The sequence below is a fragment of the Lutjanus erythropterus genome, chromosome 6 (assembly GCF_056507025.1).
Source record: "Lutjanus erythropterus isolate fLutEry1 chromosome 6, fLutEry1.hap2, whole genome shotgun sequence".
Classification (NCBI taxonomy): Eukaryota; Metazoa; Chordata; class Actinopteri; order Lutjaniformes; family Lutjanidae; genus Lutjanus; species Lutjanus erythropterus.
In genome coordinates this window covers 585,008-606,216 of record NC_139322.1, presented here as the reverse complement: position 1 = coordinate 606,216, position 21,209 = coordinate 585,008, and the positions used below count along the sequence as shown (strand labels likewise).

At 42.8% G+C, this 21,209-nt stretch overlaps 1 protein-coding gene across 1 annotated transcript in view; it reads right to left on the bottom strand.

The window, feature by feature from the left end:
• LOC146324544 (membrane-associated guanylate kinase, WW and PDZ domain-containing protein 3-like) overlaps nt 1–17,604 on the bottom strand; it is a 53,659-nt gene extending 36,055 nt beyond the window's left edge. The window contains exon 1 of the mRNA XM_084720126.1: nt 17,397–17,604. The gene's annotated coding sequence lies outside the window, so the exon portion shown is untranslated. The remainder of the gene's footprint in view (nt 1–17,396) is intronic.
• Nucleotides 17,605–21,209: the final 3,605 nt, after the last annotated feature.

Here is a 21,209-nt window from a genome sequence, read left to right as displayed (position 1 = left end):
ACACACACACACACACACACACACACACACACACACACACACACACACACACACACACACACACACACATTAAATAGTTATACACACATAAACACACAAACACATGCAGACAAGTCACTGACACAATTTCTTTTATACACAGTCAGACCCACAGGGACACACACACACACACACACACGCACACACACACACACACACACAGACACACACACACACACACACACACTGCTAGACGTGGTGTATTAAATATGGATGAGCATATGTGAAGGTGGGAGTCAGTGAAGAAACAAACAACAATGTCCCCGAGCAGCAGCAGCGTTTCAAACGATCTGAGACTTTAAACTATAAATCTGACAGATTTAAATAAAAACACGAGAAAGGACGCTCTCCAGGAAGAGACGTGTAACAAAGCTTCCTAAAAACAAAGTATGGAAGTAAACAGACGTCCTCGTCAGGTAGAGAGGAGATGAAGAAGTTTCCTCGTTGTGTATCTCGGAGCTCAGGAAACATGATTCACCAAACTCCCCAGAGAGGAGATAAGGAAGCTTCCTCATTAGGAGATATAAGGGCTTTTCACTCTGCACATTCTTAGTCCAGGTCTAAGGATAGTGCTGGGCTATAACTTAGCCCCTATTCACACTGTTAGCCCAGGACTAAGCTAAGCTCACAACTAGAGGCTTTCACATTGCATTTAGCCCTGGGCCAAGAAAGATTTCATATTGGCTCAATGCTAGAACATTCCACAGTGGGCTAACCCTGACATTAGCCTGGGGCTAACAACTCCCTCAGCCCATGGCTAAGTGCAGTGTGAAAAGCCCTTTGGTGAGTTTGTGGGGCTAGTCCCACAAACTCAGGGCTAACCCAGTTCTGGAGCAGGGCCGCCAAGCCCTCAGCTAAAGTTGGGGTTAGCCCACTTTGGAATGTTCCAAGATTGTGCCAGTGTGAAATCTCTCTTCACCCTGGGCTAACATCCAGCCTGAGGCTAAGACTAGGGTTAGCCCTGAGTTTGTGGGGTTATCCCTTGAAAACCAACTAACCCCTGAACTAAAAAGTGCCACTGTGAAACAGGGCTAAAAGAGTGGAGTAGTCACAGAATGTTCTAAAAGGTTCATATCAGTTGGTGAACCAACAGACATGTAACCCAGAGCTAGTAGAGGCACACTGTGAATCACATAGCCCTCAGCTTAACTTAACTGTGGTTTAACAAAATGTGTGTGAAAGGGGGCTTAGTTATCCCAGGGTTAATTCTTAGATCAGGGTTTAGCCCCGGGCTAAGAATGTGCAGTGTGAAAAGCCCTTTAGTCTGAGGGTCAGAGAGCTCTTGGTCTGAAGCTAAGAGAGGTTTCACACTGGCAGGGTCCCATTCCAAAGTGGGCTAACCTAGGGCTTGGTGGACCTGCTCCAGAGTGAAGGTTAGCCCTGAGTTTGTGGGCTAAAGCCAGGGCTAAAAAGTGCCACTGTGAAACAAGGCTAAAAGAGTGGAGTAGTTGTTGAGGGCTTCTCACACTGCATATTCTTAACCCTGGACTAAGAGCTAACCTCGGGCTTTCACACACATATTATTAGCCCAGGGTTAAGCTAACCCCAGGGTTCTCACTGCACTTAGAGCTCTGGGTTAGTAGAACGTTCTGTGAAGACTCCTTTGATCTTTTAGCCCTGTTTCACACTGGCAGCTTTGGATTTGGTTTATTTTCAGAGGATAACCCCACAAACTCAGAACTAACTGTGCTCTGGAGCAGGTCCAGCTAGCTCGAGGCTAAAGTCAGGGTTAACCCACTTTGAACGTACTAGTGTGAGAGCTTTGTTAGCCTGGAGCTAACTGCTCCAGTGTGAGAAGCCCTACAGAAGCATCCTGGGTAGGTAATTATCAGATACAGAAGCGTCCTCGTGATGCAGCGAGCAGACGAGGAGTCTTTGAATGGACGCAGCATCTGACGGCGTCTCTCAGGCAGAGACAGGATGTGCAGTGATACTCGTCACAGTGTGAGGTCGACACGTGCTGCTATTAACACATCATTAACACATACCCGCTCTCCCCATCTCTCTCTCTCTCTATCACTTCCTGTCTGTCGCCTCATTCACTTCAGGTGCTCACCCGCCAAAATAAAAGACTATTACAACATTCAGTCATTTGATGTGTGTGTGTGTGTGTGTGTGTGTGTGTGTGGTACCTCTGGGTGGTTGGTGTGTGTTCAGCTGTCACATCCAGACTGTCTCAGTGTTTCTCTCTCTCCTGTTTCTGTTGTTACGTCTCTCGCCCTTCGTTTTTCCCTTCACTTTCTGTCTCTCTCTCTCTCTCTGTTTCTGTTAATGTCTCTCGCCCTCTCTCTCGCCCTCTCTCTCTCTCTCTCTGTCTGATAACACTGGTCAGAGTTCAGTGTGATGTAATTCACTGTGTGTTTGTATGTTTAGGGAGTGGACTTCATTTCTCTCTTTGTGTGCGCTGTTTACAGGAGTGTGTGTGTGTGTGTGTGTGTGTGTGTGGTTTCAACCTATAGAAACTGTCTGTGTGACCTTCAGTATTAGTTGATGTAAATCTTAGTTGCCAGTAGAAAACCTCTGTGGCTGCCTGTGATTGGCTCGTGCAGCTGTCAGTCAAAACATAAATGTCTGTCAGAACATTTTAAAGGAACATTTATTGTGAAAGTTCCATATCAGACTGACAGCAGAGGAGACAAACTTGTATAAACGTGTCCAGACTTTGTGCTGTTTTGTTCTGAACCAGTTTGAAGTTTAACATTAAAGTGATTTATTGCTACAGTCACTGACTGATCATCACGATCAATGCTAATCAATAACTTTTCTGAATAATCTGGATCAATCTGTGTGGACAGCAGCTAACGGTTACAACATATTACAAATTACTGTAAAACTGAATGTTCAAAGTAATCAAGTTCAATGAAAACTTCTATTTGTTTTGAGGTTCTACTACCTGAAAAATATTGAGTGTCACATTTTCTTTCTTTTGTGTTTATTAAACTCATAATATTTGATTAATGAAGGAAATAAACACAAATATTTTAAGAGATTAATAAATTGAATACATTCACTTCAGTAACTTATTGCAGTGAGAGCTGTGACTGACAGTTCTTTTGTTGAAATTACTGAGAATATTGAGTTCTGCTGGTTTATTCAGGTTTACAGTGGATCTGAGTCTGCAGGATGTTTTTCTAACGTTCATCAAATTGTTCTGAAATGATCCACAGATCTCATTCTCTGTACGTTCTTGTTATATTTGTGCTGCAGACTCGTGGACTCTGTTTTAAATTTTGAAGAGAAGTTTAGTTCTGTCCCTGTCAGGAAGCAGCAGACTGTCAGTGTGAAGTTTAACAGAACACAAGCAGAACCCTCAGATGTTCTCCATCAGACCGCTGTGTTCCTCTCACCATATCATCTGTGTTCCAGCTGCTAACTGGATTATTTGTGCTGAGTCGGGATTAAAGAGCGCAGCCTCTGATTGGTTTATTCTGTCAGGTGTTTTATTGTGATGATTTAAACCCTCCAGACAGAAGAGGAAATCTCCCAGCATGCCTTGTGTGGGACGATGATGTGACTTTAGATGAAACTGTCAAACTGACGATCAACATCACCAATGAGGAGCAGTGTTCAGGCTTTTACACTGTTTTCATCTTGTTACAGCTTTTGTTTTTGTGTTTGTTACGTTGTTTTTGTGTTGTTACGTTGTTTTTGTGTTGTTACATTGTTTTTGTGTTTGTTACGTTGTTTTTGTGTTGTTGCTTTGTTTTTGTGTTTGTTATGTTGTTTTTGTGTTGTTACGTTGTTTTTGTGTTTGTTATGTTGTTTTTGTGTTGTTACGTTGTTTTTGTGTTGTTATGTTGTTTTTGTGTTGTTGCTTTGTTTTTGTGTTTGTTATGCTGTTTTTGTGTTGTTACGTTGTTTTTGTGTTTCTTTGTTTTTGTGTTGTTACATTGTTTTTGTGTTGTTATATTGTTTTTGTGTTTCTTTGTTTTTGTGTTGTTACGTTGTTTCGTCATGTCTCTTACATCATTTTCATCTTGTTAAATCATTTTTCATCAGATTACTTTGTTCTTTGATCATGTTTTATCTTATCATCATTCTTCATCTCATTACATCCTTTATCTTTTTCATTTTGATACACTGCTTTTTTTGTTTTTGTCTTTTTCTTGTCTTGTTACGTCTTTTAAAGTCTGTCTCGTCCCGTCTGTCCTGTGTGATGTCCTCTGATGATCCACCAGTCAGTCGTCTTTTCTGTGTCTTATTGTTTCATCCATTTAGTTTGAAATCAGTCTTGATGTTGGAAGGCGGCGCAATGATGCAAAATAACAATAATCAATAATTCACCTCAAAGTCATTAAAACTAAAGTAACAAGTCTGTTTAGAAAATGTGAGGAGGAGAAAGTTCAGATATTTCTGTGATACCTGAAAAGTCGACTTAAGTACAGTAACTAAGTATTTGTACTTAGTTACTTCCCACCTCTGCTGCATAATGCTGTTGATACAAACTCAAGAAGGTTCAGTTCTGAACAAGGTGTTGTTGAAAACTTGCAGCTTCTCTCTGCAGGAGTGAGATGGAGTGAGATGAGTGAGATGGAGTGAGGCAGAGTGAGATGAGTGAGGTGAGTGAGATGAGTGAGACGGAGTGAGATGAGTGAGGTGGAATGAGATGGAGTGAGGTGGAGTGAGATGAGTGAGGCGGAGTGAGATGGAGTGAGGTGGAGTGAGATGAGTGAGGCGGAGTGAGATGAGTGAGGCGGAGTGAGATGAGTGAGATGAGTGAGGCGGAGTGAGGCGGAGTGAGATGAGTGAGGCAGAGTGAGGTGGAATGAGGCGGAGTGAGATGAGTGAGGTGAGTGAGATGAGTGAGGCGGAGTGAGATAAGTGAGATGAGTGAGGCGGAGTGAGATGAGTGAGGTGAGTGAGATGAGTGAGGCGGAGTGAGATGAGTGAGATAAGTGAGATGAGTGAGGCGGAGTGAGATGAGTGAGGCGGAGTGAGATGGAATGAGATGAGTGAGGCGGAGTGAGATGAGTGAGATGGGTGAGATAAAGTGAGGCGGAGTGAGGCAGAGTGAGGTGGAGTGAGATGGCGTGAGGCGGAGTGAGATGGAGTGAGGCGGAGTGAGATGGAGTGAGGCGGAGTGCGATGGCGTGAGGCGGAGTGAGGTGGAGTGAGATGAGTGAGGCGGAGTGAGATAAGTGAGATGAGTGAGGCGGAGTGAGATGAGTGAGGTGAGTGAGATGAGTGAGGCGGAGTGAGATAAGTGAGATGAGTGAGGCGGAGTGAGATGAGTGAGGCGGAGTGAGATGAGTGAGGCAGAGTGAGATGGAGTGAGGCGGAGTGAGATGGAATGAGATGAGTGAGGCGGAGTGAGATGAGTGAGATGGGTGAGATAAAGTGAGGCGGAGTGAGATGAGTGAGGCAGAGTGAGGTGGAGTGAGATGGCGTGAGGCGGAGTGAGGCGGAGTGCGATGGCGTGAGGCGGAGTGAGGTGGAGTGAGATGAGTGAGGCGGAGTGAGATGGAGTGAGGCGGAGTGAGGTGGAGTGAGATGGCGTGAGGCGGAGTGAGATGGCGTGAGGCGGAGTGAGGCGGAGTGCGATGGCGTGAGGCGGAGTGAGGTGGAGTGAGATGAGTGAGGCGGAGTGAGATGGAGTGAGGCGGAGTGAGGTGGAGTGAGATGGCGTGAGGCGGAGTGAGATGGCGTGAGGCGGAGTGAGATGGAGTGAGATGGAGTGAGATGGCGTGAGGCGGAGTGAGATGGCGTGAGGTGGAGTGAGATGGCGTGAGGCGGAGTGAGGCGGAGTGAGATGGCGTGAGGCGGAGTGAGATGGCGTGAGGTGGAGTGAGATGGCGTGAGGCGGAGTGATAGTAAGAGAGCAGCTGTGTGCAGGAGGAGCCGGTCAGAGACAAATGAAAGCATTTCTAAATAATGAATGTTTGAGTGAGACTGATTTATATTCAGCAGGTCAGATGTAGGTCAGATCCTCAGAGCTGCTGATGTTCACTTCACTGTGGCCTCATTCTCTTTGTTTCTCTCTCTATCTAACCTATTTTCATCGTGTGTGTGTGTGTGTGTGTGTGTGTGTGTGTGTGGTCAGCTGGATGCTGACTGACATTTCCAGCGTCTTTAATGAGGCTGCAGATCTTCAGACTGTAAACCAGCAACAGTCCGACTGACTGACAGAAAAAACACTCAGAGTCTCTGATTCAGCTGGATGATGTATTGATTTTATATCGTTTTGTGAGATTAGATTTTGTGATAGATTTTAGATATCGTTATGTCTTCATATGATATAAGTGTTGATTTTTCCTGTTTTTTAAGGCTGCATTACAGTAAAGTGATGTCATTTCCTGTTCTAGCTGTTCTATTATTTGTCTTTACCCGCTTGGTGATTATCTCCACATTATTGATGATTACTGATTGAAGAATGTCATTTTTGTTCATTTTAGATGTTTGGTATTGTTTTGTTTGGTCAGCTCATTTGTTGAGTAAAGAAACTTGAACTGAAAATGAGGGAAAAACAGAAAAATGAGATTAAGATAAGAAAAAACTCTGTATAAAATGAGTTTACAAAACCAAAACCAAGAGCAGAGGTGTTTATCTGTCTGATGTTAGCTGCTAATGTTAGCGTGTCCAGCTAGCTTACTACCTGCAGTCGTAACCTCGTGGTTCGGCTGCAAATGGAAGTTGTGAGCTTGTGGTTACAAAACAGGAAGTCATGAACATGATACGCTTCAAGTCATGAGAACACTGCTGCCAATCAACAACAACAACAACAACAACAACAACAACATGGACGCCAAAACTATCTGCTTCAATTTCTAAGCTAGCGAGCAGGTACCGTTACTGCAGGAAACACAGGAATGAAAAGATGAGGCTGTGGGGAATATCAACGATTTCCTCAGATGTAAAGTTACAAAGAAAAACTCTTTATGCTAAAAATGACAAAATATTAATTCTCCATCCTCAGAAAAACTGACTCTGCCAACATGATGAGCAACACAACAACACACGTAACATTTTTTCTGATCAGAAGGTTTTTTTTTTTAAGACGGCGTGCAGCGAGTCTCTGACCCGTCAGCTTCACACAGTCGGGTTCAGACGATCAAACACATCATTCATACAACACAAACACAGACTCACTGACTCTCTCACACACACACACTCCTCTGGGAGTTGTAGTCTTTCACATCAAAGATCTTCTATGTGACGTCTCACAGCCGACTGAACTTTAATGAACGAGAAGCAAAAAGCAAACGAAGCGTTTAATCAGCAAAAAAAAAAAAACAACAACTTGATGTTCTTCAGTTACAAATCAGAGAACAAACTGACACGACATGATGTTAAAGTCTTCTGTCAACACATAAAATATGTGAAAATATTATGTCTTATTTAAATTAAACAACCCAACAATTTATACAAGTACAGCTGAAATCATCAGTCCAATAATCAATAATCGATTAGTTTGTTGATGATGGCCTCAGTAATTTTTCTTTAAAACCATTTGATGGTTCTGATTTGCTGCTTTTCCTCTGAATGTTTGTAATAATTGTGATGTAATGAGATCAGATGGAACAGAGAACACAGAACTGTTACTGCAGAATACTTTAAGTACATTTTACTGATTATACTTACATACTTTTACTGAAGTAACATTTTTAATGCAGGACTTTTACTTTCCAGAGTATTTTACAGTGTCTTTAATAGTAGTTTTACTGAAGTAAATCATCTAAATACTTAAATTCCAAAATATCTTCATTTAAATTGAAAACTAAACTGTATTAAATCCAATAAACATCTTCAACCTGAAAACTCTTCTTCTTCTTCTTCTTCTTCTTCTTCTTCTTCTTCTTCTTCTTCTTCTTCTCTTCCTCTCTGAGTCTCATGTTCAGACTGATTCACTCTCAATCTGTTCAGTAAATATGAAGCTACAGTTAGCAGCATGTTAGCTTAGCTTAGCATAAAGATCCCAGTCTGGAACTGTATTCTTCTGCCTTAAAACTCTAGTCTGGTGTCACCAAATCACATCAGTGTATGAAGTCATTCTGCACGTTATTAAAACACCTTTTTTGTTTTTTCACTCCCTCAGAGAAAAAAAAACTGTCATGTGATCCAGTACAAACAGCAGCTGTATACGTCATATCTTCATAACTTTATTAAATCTTACCAAGTGGTTTTGGTGCCTAAACTTTATCAAACTGTGATTATTTCACAATGTTAACCGCAACAAAGGTCACCATGACGACAGAGGTCTCCATGACGACAGAGGTCTCCATGACAACAGAGGTCAAATGACACATGAAAGAAACAAGGCAGTGCGTAAAATGAGTTTGTGTAGTGAGACTGATGGTGTAGAAGCAGAAACTTAAACAGCAGTCAGTTGGTCAGTTTGTCAGTTGGTCAGTTGGTCAGTTTGTCAGTTGGTCAGTTTGTCAGTTGGTCAGTTTGTCAGTTGGTCAGTTGGTCTGTTGGTCAGTAAATGTACAGTTCAGGTCACAGTGAGTCAGTTAATAAATGTTGTAGAGAAAAGTCTTGTCTATTGAAACAGTGACAGAGGTTAGCCCTGAAGTAAACTGAGCAGGAAAGGCTAATGTTAAGCTAATGCTAATGCTACCTTTACAGTGTCAGTGCTAGTGTGATCGTATATCTTACATGTCTTACATACGTAAAATACATCCAACGCTGAATGTTTCTGTAGTTATTTATCCATTTTTACGTGTTAGAAACAGTTGTTGTTTTTGTTAGCACGTTGTTAGCATGTTGTTAGCACGTTGTTAGCATGTTGTTAGCATGTTGTTAGCTGCTCACTGGCTGTCCTGTGACCCTTTGTGTTGAGTCTGTCGAACAATCAGAGGCTGTGTTTCCTGTTGTCTGTGCAGCTCTGATCTCAAACGCATTGAACAATTAAATAACATGAGACTGACCTTTCAAAATAAAATGTGCAGTGATGATGGAGATGAGCTGCGGGACGCATCACATGACTGCAGTGACGTGGTTATTGTCACCAAAAGCTTAAAATGTGCGAGTATGACACGTTAAATGTCTTTAAAAGTGGTGTGCTGTCTCTCTGTCTGTCTCTCTCTCTGTCTGTCTGTCTCTCTGTCTCTCTGTCTCTCTGTCTGTCTGACATTTTGTGGACTAAACATGTGATTTATGATCAGAATCAGCGGCAGCTCTGTGTGTGTGTGTGTGTGTGTGTGTGTGTGTGTGTGTGTGTGTGTGTGTGTGCGTGTGTGTGTGTTTCTGTGTGTGTGTGTGTGTGTGCGTGTGTGTGTGTGTCTGTGTGTGTGCGCGTGTGTGTGTGTGTGTTTCTGTGTGTGTGTGCGTGTGTGTGTTTCTGTGTGTGTGTGCACTCCAGTGTCAGACACAGAAACTACACACTGATTCTTCTTCTGTGGTTTGTGTGTGTGTGCAGACAGCAGAGGTCAGAGGTCACTGCACCGACTGCAGGAGAGGAACATGAGAGTGATGATGAAGATGAAGATGGAGGAGGAGGAGGAGGAGGAGCTGTGTGTTGCTGTTTCAGCCCGCTGACACTGAGCGTCTCTGACAGCCGCTGTCGCTCTGAATCTCTGCAGCCTCTGATGACATCATCACCACACAGGACGCAGCCTACGATGATGTCATCAGCAGGCAGATCCAATGACAGGAGAGCGTCTCTACAGCCCGGGTTCAAAGGTCAGCTTGATTTCAGTAAGGAGTCTCTGAGTTCCTGTTGAGCTTTGATTGTTGTTAAAGGGACAGTCCGTATTATCTACAGTGTGGTTCTATGAGGTTCTTCTCCAGTCAGTGTGTTACCTTCAGTAGATGGAGAAGCAGCAGGAGAACCGGTGTGTGAAGTTAATCAGTGTCCTGACATCACCAGACACCTACAAATATCACTTTGACTTTGTACACTATATTTAGAATGTTTTCTCCTCTTCATCTTTCTGTCAGACAGACTTTTCTGAAGGAAACCACCGTTATATCAGACAGATCTCACTCTCTTCAAACCAACCAAACTCCATTCATAAAATCAGTGATTTTACCTCTCAGAACACAGGAGTTGTTGGTCTGCTGCCTCATCTGTTAGTGTGTTTGTGTCGTTGTGAGTTAAAAACTACTAATAATGAAAATAAATGTTACAGGAAAGATTTGAAAGAAGTTCTTGAAAGAACAGGAGCAAACATGTGGAGTGTGCAGACGTTGTTTTGGTGATAAAATGTGAGAATGAAGTGCTCCAGTTAAGGAAGGCTGTGGTCATTTGTTTTTTTCTGTTTTGTTTTTGCATAAATTTACACAAAAAATGACTCACACCAATTAACTGCTTATCACAATAGCCGGTGATCAGTTCAATAATCAATATTTTTCCCACAGACAGTGAGAGGAGGCGGCTTTCTGGACATTTTTTGGTCTTTTACAAAGTTCACAGAGTTCAGTGAGTCTGGTTCAGGATCTAAAATGATAAAAACTCAGCAGGAAATACAGGACGAAAAATCCAAATATTTCAAAGTGTTTGGTGGCGATTGTCCTGCAGACTGTTTCTAAAAATACTCCACAGCGAGGAGTCCTGTTGGCTGCATGGCTTCACTAACAACTGAAAACACACACACACACACACACACACACACACACACACACACACACACACACACACACACACACACAGTCACAAAGACTAAACTGGAACCAGGGGTGTCACGACTCTGCAGCACAAACGGTGTGACACCGACTGTAAAACCCCCTGAGGAACACTGTGATTTATGACAGTGAGCAAAGCTGCACGATGTGCTAAAATATAATAATATACAGATCATTTCTGCAGCACAGTTTTCATTTTTAATAATAAAAAAACAGTGAGAACAAGATTTTTCGATTTTTGCAGCTCTACAGATGTTTTCTCACATTTTTAGTTTAGTTTATTTGATTTCTTGCAGTGACAGACTTTTTCAAACAGCTGAGATTTGAATATTACACTTGATGATAATATTGCAAGTAATTCTTTACAAATAAAATTAATAATTTTGGTCAAATTTGTTGACACAACAACCTGACAACACTAAAGAGATGTGTTTGTATTTCTAAACATGTTAAACAAACACCCGCCATATTTTACAAATAAATAAATAAATAAATAAATAAATAAATAAATAATACTGTGTACAAAAATAAAAACTAACAAACTAATAAAAATTGAACTGAAAACAAAAACTAATGGAAAACATGAATCAATAATAATTAATTATTGAACATCAGTGAAAAAATGTGGGGTTTCGTGTATATATTCTATATTCTGATATTGTAACAGTGATATGATGTAGAGGTAATGATCATTATTAATTGAACTTTTAAATTACTTGGCAACGATTTTGATAATTGATTATTCAGTTTGGATCTTTTTTTTCTCTCGTCTTAAATGTGAATATTTTCTGGTTTCTTTCCTCTCTGACAGGAAACTGATAATCTTTGAGTTTGTGGACAAAACGAGACATTTGAGGACGTCGTCTTGGACGTCTTCATTTACATTTTATGAAGCAAACAACTATTTGATTAGTGCAAAAGTTATTGGCAGATTGATGTCTAGTTGAACAGCAGGTGAAGATGTGAAGGCAGGTGGAACAAGACGTGTTCTGACAGCAGGTCATCAGTTTGTTAACGTGCTCCATCAGAGAACCAACAGTCTCTCCTGCACGTTCCTCACCGGTTCTCTCCTTTATGATATTTAATTATTTTAATTATTGATGAGGATGAACCGCCGTTTGTCTGGACGAACTGATCTGAGGTCTGTGATCCACATGAGCTGAGTCAGACTGCAGAGACTGAAGCTGCTGACGGATCAGATTCGGCTCAGAGCTGCACACAGAGAGCAGCTCCTCATCACTGATCTACAGTCAGTGTGAACACACATCAATCACACGCTCATCTGCTGACTACACATCTAACCCGTCACAGTCTCTTCTTCTGTGGTTTCATCTCTCATCTTCATCCTCCTCTCAGTCTCTTCCTCTTTTCACTTCTCCTCCTCTTCCTCTGTCTTATCTTTTGGTCCCACATTTTGCATCAGAGTGAGACGTCTCAGTAACCATCATTAATAAATGATACATTCATAGTTAATTAAACATTTAACAAAGTTTTAGATGTTTACATATGATTTATAAACCATTTATTAAGCAACTGTAAAGTGTTATAAACACCAGTTGTAACTTTATGATAATTATAATAATAATGTTTGTAAACAACTTGATGCCCCGCCCACTTTTCCTCTTCCAGTTTTGAGCACACACCTGTTCTGCAGCGCTGCGATCTGTTGGCGTTTAGCTACATTCTTACCATGAATATCACCACAATAACTGCTTATAAAGCAAAAAACGTTCAGGTACGAGTCTGATCTGACATCAGGAAGAAATGAACATATTCAGAGATCCTCAGGTAAGCTAACAGCTAACACTGCTAATGTTCTTTATATGTCTCCAACACATAATGTTTAATTTTTAATGTGTAAACCCTGGATTCTCAGTCTGTGGAGTTTCTCATAGTGGTACACAGAAGACTGACACAATGTCAAATTAATTATGTGAAAAACATATTACAAATATATTACAAAATCAAGTATCAGATCAGTGAAAAGCAATTTTTAAAATAAGTTTTGTCTTTCCTGTATTTTTGATTCACTGTCAGTCTGATTAGTGGTAGTCATGAGCTAAACTGTGATGCTGAGATAATAAATGGAGATAAAACAGAAAAATAAAAGATTTAAGAGCGACGGTTCCAAACAGCAACTCCTAGCGCCAGTCAAATTGGACACACTGAAACACACTGACACACACACTGAAACACACTGACACACACAGTGAAACACACTGACACACACACTGAAACACACTGACACACACACTGAAACACACTGACACACACACTGAAACACACTGAAACACACTGACACACACACTGAAACACACTGAAACACACACTGAAACACACTGAAACACACTGACACACACACTGAAACACACTGACACACACACTGACACACACACTGACACACACACTGAAACACACTGACACACACACTGAAACACACTGAAACACACCGGCACACACACTGAAACACACTGAAACAAACAGTGAAACACACTGAAACACACCGGCACACACACTGAAACACACTGAAACACACTGACACACACACTGAAACACACTGAAACACACTGAAACACACTGACACACACACTGAAACACACTGAAACACACTGACACACACACTGAAACACACTGAAACACACTGAAACACACACTGAAACACACACTGAAACACACTGAAACACACTAACACACACACTGAAACACACTGACACACACACTGACACACACACTGAAACACACTGAAACACACTGAAACACACACTGAAACACACAGTGAAACACAGTGAAACACACTGACACACACACTGAAACACACTGACACACACACTGAAACACAGTGAAACACAGTGAAACACACTGAAACACACACTGAAACACACACTGAAACACACTGACACACACTGACACACACACTGAAACACACTGACACACACACTGATACACACTGAAACACACACTGACACGCACACTGAAACACACTGACACACACACTGGCACACACACTGAAACACACTGACACACACACTGAAACACACTGAAACACACTGACACACACACTGACACACACACTGAAACACACTGAAACACACTGACACACACACTGAAACACACTGAAACACACACTGAAACACACTGAAACACACTGACACACACACTGAAACACACTGACACACACTGAAACACACTGACACACACACTGAAACACACTGACACACACACTGACACACACACTGAAACACACTGAAACACACTGAAACACACACTGAAACACACAGTGAAACACAGTGAAACACACTGACACACACACTGAAACACACAGTGAAACACAGTGAAACACACTGACACACACACTGAAACACACTGACACACACACTGAAACACAGTGAAACACACTGAAACACACACTGAAACACACACTGAAACACACTGACACACACTGACACACACACTGAAACACACTGACACACACACTGACACACACTGAAACACACACTGACACGCACACTGAAACACACTGACACACACACTGACACACACACTGAAACACACTGACACACACACTGAAACACACTGAAACACACTGACACACACACTGACACACACACTGAAACACACTGACACACACACTGAAACACACTGAAACACACTAACACACACACTGAAACACACTGAAACACACACTGAAACACACTGAAACACACTGACACACACACTGAAACACACTGACACACACTGAAACACACTGAAACACACTGACACACACACTGAAACACACTGAAACACACTGAAACACACTGACACACACACTGACACACACTGAAACACACTGACACACACACTGAAACACACTGACACACACACTGACACACACACTGAAACACACTGAAACACACTGAAACACACACTGAAACACACAGTGAAACACAGTGAAACACACTGACACACACACTGAAACACACTGACACACACACTGAAACACAGTGAAACACAGTGAAACACACTGAAACACACACTGAAACACACACTGAAACACACTGACACACACTGACACACACACTGAAACACACTGACACACACACTGACACACACTGAAACACACACTGACACGCACACTGAAACACACTGACACACACACTGACACACACACTGAAACACACTGACACACACACTGACACACACACTGACACACACACTGAAACACACTGAAACACACTGACACACACACTGAAACACACTGAAACACACACTGAAACACACTGAAACACACTGACACACACACTGACACACACTGAAACACACTGACACACACACTGACACACACACTGACACACACTGAAACACACTGACACACACACTGAAACACAGTGAAACACAGTGAAACACACTGAAACACACACTGAAACACACACTGAAACACACTGACACACACTGACACACACACTGAAACACACTGACACACACTGAAACACACACTGACACGCACACTGAAACACACTGACACACACACTGACACACACACTGAAACACACTGACACACACACTGACACACACACTGACACACACACTGAAACACACTGAAACACACTGACACACACACTGAAACACACTGAAACACACACTGAAACACACTGAAACACACTGACACACACACTGACACACACTGAAACACACTGACACACACACTGACACACACTGAAACACACTGACACACACACTGAAACACAGTGAAACTGGAGATGCACTGATTTCAGTTTTCTTAGCTGATTCAGATTTTCAGTTTTTATAAGAACTGAACTGTGATTGACTGCAGTCACAAACTTTTCTTGTAAAAATTAAATTGGATGATCATAATAATAATTCTTCTGCAACATCAAAACACAAAGAAACTGGTATTGTAACTTAGAACAGCTTTTCATCTTCTGTAAAACACCTCCTCCTCCTCCTCCTCCTCCTCCTCCTCCTCCTCTCACACAACATAAACTGGAGGTGTGGAGCTGTTAACAGGTAGGGAGCCTCTAAACAAAGACATCTGTTGCATTATGGGAAATACAGGATCTATTGTTTCTGTAGTAAACAACAGGATCTCTCTGCACATGTGAGAAGTTAACCTTCAAAGCTTTCTGTCAGAAAACCTGTCTAACATTAACAGTTTGAACCTGAACTTTAATCTTTCCCTTAACAACAAAACAACCTGAGACAGAAAACTGAACTGAAAACAACAAGTCAACAAAAGGTTTGACAGCCCTGTTTCCTCTTTGGTCATCTCGTGTTTAAACAAATAATAATAATAATAATCCTAATGATAATAATAATAATAACAATAATAATAATAATAATAATAATAATAATAATAATAATAATAATAATAATAAGAGAATGAAACAAAATGTGTAAATATTAGGGATGTTCCTGGTGACTAATCTTTCTGTCAGTTGACTCAGTTGATTAATTAATTAATTCTGTCATAATCTAATTGATTGAAAAATAGATCCAAACATGAAAACAGCTTCACCTGTTTTTTTCAACTAGTGATCAATCTGGCAATAATTTCTCCCATAATCAAATAGTTGTTTGGTTCATAAAATGTAAGAAAATGTCCAAGACGACGTCCTCAAATGTCTCGTTTTGTCCTCAACTCAAAGATCATCAGTTTACTGTCAGAGAGGAAAGAAACCAGAAAATATTCACGTTTAAGAAACTGAACTCAGAGAATTCAGACTTTGTGTGGTGCTTTAAATTCAACTATTGAGACGGTTTATTATTTATTATTGTATGTTGTTATTAATTATTTATTATTTTTATTAAATACATCTGTGTGCTCCACATGTTTAGACCCATACTCACACTGTAACCTGCTCCTCCTCATGTAAACACCTCCTCCTCTTCCTCCTCCTCTGTAGTAACACACAGCACCTCCCTCTGTCCTGACATACTGTAAACCTTCTGTTTAACGTATCCTCTGTTTGCAGGTATTATAACACCTCCTTCTCCTCCTTCTGTCCATCCATCACACCTTCATCATGCTTCACCTCCTCTTCAGTAAGAAATGACACCACTTTACTCCTCAATGGACCTCAGATAACACCTCCTCCTCCTCCTCCTCCTCCTCCTCAACATGCTGCTCCTCAGGAGTAACACACTGATTCTAACATGTGATCTCCACCTGCATCCGACCACCAACACACACCAGCTCTTCCTCGACACACACACACACACACACACACACACACACACACACACACACACACACACAGCTCCTCTCCATCAGTCACCTCCTCCTGAGTGAACCTCCTCCTGCTGCTGCTGCTCATTACAGACGGTCAGAGGAGACAAAGAGCAGCTTCTATAGCGCAGATCCAGCTGTAAACACACACACACACACACACACACACACACACACACACACACACACACACACACACGGTGTCAGCTGGTAGTTTACAGTAGTGCTTTTACACGGTGACAGATGAGACCTTCAGGTGCTCACACACACAGACACACACACACACAGACACGGTACTGGTGCTGATGCTGCTGCTGATGGAGGAGGAGGTGATGGAGGAGGTGACCGACCCTCCGCGGCTGCTCAGCCCGGCCAGCAGCAGCCTGTCTCGGCTGTGAATATGCTGACGGGGCCGTTTGTTCCCGCAGCAGAAACACAAACACACACACTGACACACACACCGACACACACACACACACGGGGTCTGTCGGTCAGAGCGTGCAGTTCTCTCTCTCTCACACACACACACCTACACACAAAATAAACAAAGCGGGTCCCGTTCGGTTACCTTCATATTTCCGCCGCTCAGCTCCGGTTCTCCGCGTCCTCTCTGCGCTCCGGTGTGAATCCTCTCCGGGCTTTTAGTGTATTGATCGCTCCCTCGGTGCTGCTGCTGCGTGCATGCGTGCGTGAGCGTCAGCGTGCGCGGCGAGGGGGCGCGTGCACGCGGGCCCCGTGCATGATGTCCACTGCAGGTAAAAAATGCAAAGCGCTGAAAGGTGGAAGCTCACACGCACACACACACACACACACACACACACACACACACACAGTCACACGAAACACACGCGTGCACGTGTTTTTCCTTCAACTGTGTATGCGCGTGCAGCTAAATGGAGCTTTACTACACAGTGAACGCAATGACGTGTTAATGTCGCTCTCCTCTCTCTCTCTCTCTGTGTCTCTCTCTCTCTCTCACAGAAGCTGATGATAAAGGAAGTGTGTGTGCGCGCGTGCACGTGTGAAAGGAGGGGAGGCGGGGCACCAGGAAGGAAAGAGGAAGGAAGTGAAAGCTCCACCTTCAGAGGGAGGAGCCTGAGTGATGATGGGGGTATTCAGGGTAATAGGCTGACATCAGTGTGTGTGTGTGTGTGTGTGTGTGTGTGTGTGTGAACCCCCCTGTCACACACACACACACACACACACACACACACACACACCTCCATCATCAGGTTTTGAAGTGATACCTGTGACGACCTCAGGAAAACTCCATGAGAATCAACAGCACTGAGTCATGTGACATATTCCGGGTTCCAAACCCGGGGTCTGGGTCCCCCTAAAGGGCGCAGCAAAAAGTCTGTATAAATTCTATATAAAAAGAAAATCTTATCTCCTTCCTCTGTCTGGTCATTTGTGTTCATCAGTGATGAAAATGTTCTAGTGGAGAGAACCACCAACTGAAGAGTGGAACCCTGAGTCAGAGAACCAGAGGTACGTGACAAAGACGTGAGGTTATGTTTAAAACTGTTAACAGATCGACTCTAAAGAAAACCCTCTAACAGTTGTTGCTGTTTGCTGATTCGTCTCAGACATCAGTGATGTCACCAGGTCAGGTGGTCTGTCAGGACTTTCAAACAGAAGCAGGACGTTCAGGAAACCGCAGAGGCTTCATGTGTGGTTCAACATGTGGATCAACCAGCAGGAGAGTCCAGTGAGTCCAGGAGAGTCCAGTGAGTCCAGGAGAGTCCAGGAGAGTCCAGGAGAGTCCAGTGAGTCCAGGAGAGTCCAGGAGAGTCCAGTGAGTCCAGTGAGTCCAGGAGAGTCCAGGAGAGTCCAGTGAGTCCAGGAGTGTCCAGGAGAGTCCCTTGAGTCCAGGAGAGTCCAGGAGAGTCCAGGAGAGTCCAGTGAGTCCAGGAGAGTCCAGGAGAGTCCAGGAGTATCCAGTGAGTCCAGGAGAGTCCAGGTGAGTCCAGGTGAGTCCAGGAGAGTCCAGGAGAGTCCAGGAGTATCCAGTGAGTCCAGGAGAGTCCAGTGAGTCCAGTGAGTCCAGGAGAGTCCAGGAGAGTTCAGGTAAGTCCAGGTGAGTCCAGGTGAGTTCAGGTGAGTCCAGGTGATGTTTTCTTGTGGAAGATTAAAAATGTCAACATGAAAAGACAAAACTAAATACAACACTCATTGTTCTATGTATTTCTTGACAGTCATAATTAAACATTTAGTCTTTTTGTCTTGAATAACTGACTGCCTTGTTCTTTAGGAACCGAACAGTGTGAGAACCGTAGTGGAACTGCTTTTTCTTCTCCGTCGTCAGTTTTTAGAGGCTGAACAAACTCGATGGAAGATGAAACCTGATGCTCACAGCAGTCATGGTGAAGATTTCTGTCTGATAAATCAGCCCCTGCAGCACGTTTCAGTGATATGTCTGAAAATCGATCCAGCTCTGTATCACCCCAACACACGAAAACCCAACAGGAAGTCGGCCATTTTGAATTTCATGGTCAAGTTTGGTGATTTTCACTCATTGTATTTTAACAAACTCCTCCTACAGACCTAATCAGATCCTCTTCAGGATCAGTGTGTGTCATCAGACAACTTTGTGATTAAAAGTTATTAAAAGCTTTAGCTGGCATTGTTGAAGGGCGTGGCTGCGGTGTTGCTGATGTCTCGCCATGAATCATGAAAGTGCTTTAACTTTAGTATAAACGGTCCAATCTGCACCGAACATCACATGATTGATCAGAGTCCTACATGACAATATTCAGTCATAGTGCCACCTACTGGCAACAGGAAATGACCTGTTTTAGACTTTGACGTGCTCCTGCTAGCAGGTTGACGTATTATGAATGTGATCACATTTCGTGAAATGGCGTTGCCCTGGTGACAAGAGGGAGGACTCATCTGATGCTGCTTCCAGCTTTAATTGTGAAATGAATTTTGTGTCCCTCCCTGACTGACCTTCAGTTTCTCTGCAGGTTGATGAAGGTGAATTTTCTGCAGATTCGTCCTCCAACGATCAATCAACCAATCAACCAATCAATCAATAAAGCAGAGGAGCGAGTTTGAATCCCAGCTGAGACAAACACGAGGTGAGAGATCGTTCTTTATTCTCTGTCAGAGAGTCTTTTGGACGGAACGTTCTGTTAATTTACCTGCACTGTGTTCTGTGTTCTGTGTTCTGTGTTCTGTGTTCTGTGTTCTGTCCATCAGTCGTCTCACTGTTCACACACTTCTGATGAAGAACTCGTCTTTTGGAGCTTTTATGACTCAGAACAGACGAATCATCAGTCAGCTGTCTCTCTGAACAACAACCTGAAAACACACACCTCCTCATCAGTTTCCACCTGATCACACCTTCATAAACACCACTTCATCTCATTCATTCAGATTTTATTTTCTTATATTTTATCAGATTTATTCTTGTTTAAAAATGGTTTTGTATTCTGTTTATCGAAGCATATAGCAAGCTATAAATGTCGTCACGATGTCGGAAACTCGTCTTAAACGATTCCAAAGTGTCAGATACTGAGGTTCATGCGTTTGAAAGTGAGGCCTGAGGCTGTTTTGGAGGCTCTGCTCTGTTTTACTGTCTTTTTTTAACGATGTAGTCCCATTGATGTTAATGTGTGCCAGACTTACTTATATGGTCATACCCAGGCCCCGCCCCCTCCCCCGCTCTGCTTCAGAAGTTATATTGCTGTGTGCTGCTCTGCTGTCTTCAATGATTTCAGTGTTAGTACGTTGAGCAAAGGCTCCCAGAAAATGTTTGTTCGGGTGTGAGGGAAAGTTAACTTTGTTTATCTTTTCTAAAGAGGCGAGCGCCAGGCAGAAGACGATAGAGCTGCTTTTTCCCGTCCAGCGAAAGAAAAATACCTCCGTGTTTGTCTACGATACGTCACAGGGGACTGTTTTGTCAACATGGGCCAGTACGAAGCTGTGTTAGCCGGTAGCCGGGCTCGGCAGCGCTCGCCAGCCCTTCGGAAGTCCTCAGGAGTGCGACCAATCACAGCGGAGTGGGCTCGGCAGGAGGCGTACATGGAGGAGGGTCGGGGGGCGGAGTAAATTACACAGACCGTTTTCACGGGATGCAGAAAATACAAGGAAGTGATGCAGCGAGAGACACGGCGTCCTGACGATCTACAAAGCTTTCTGTGCGGGCGAATGTGTGTCGCTGCTCTATAGGAGTCAAAAAATCAAATACAAAGACTGAAAATGAGGATAATAGGTCCCCTTTAAACTACATTCAACTACATTCAACTACATTCAACTACATTCAACTACATGAATGACTGTTGGAGATAACAGTGACAGACGATCGTCATCATGTGATTAATCCTGTCCAATCATCACAGTTTGGGTTAAAATTAGTACATAAATTAAATTATGT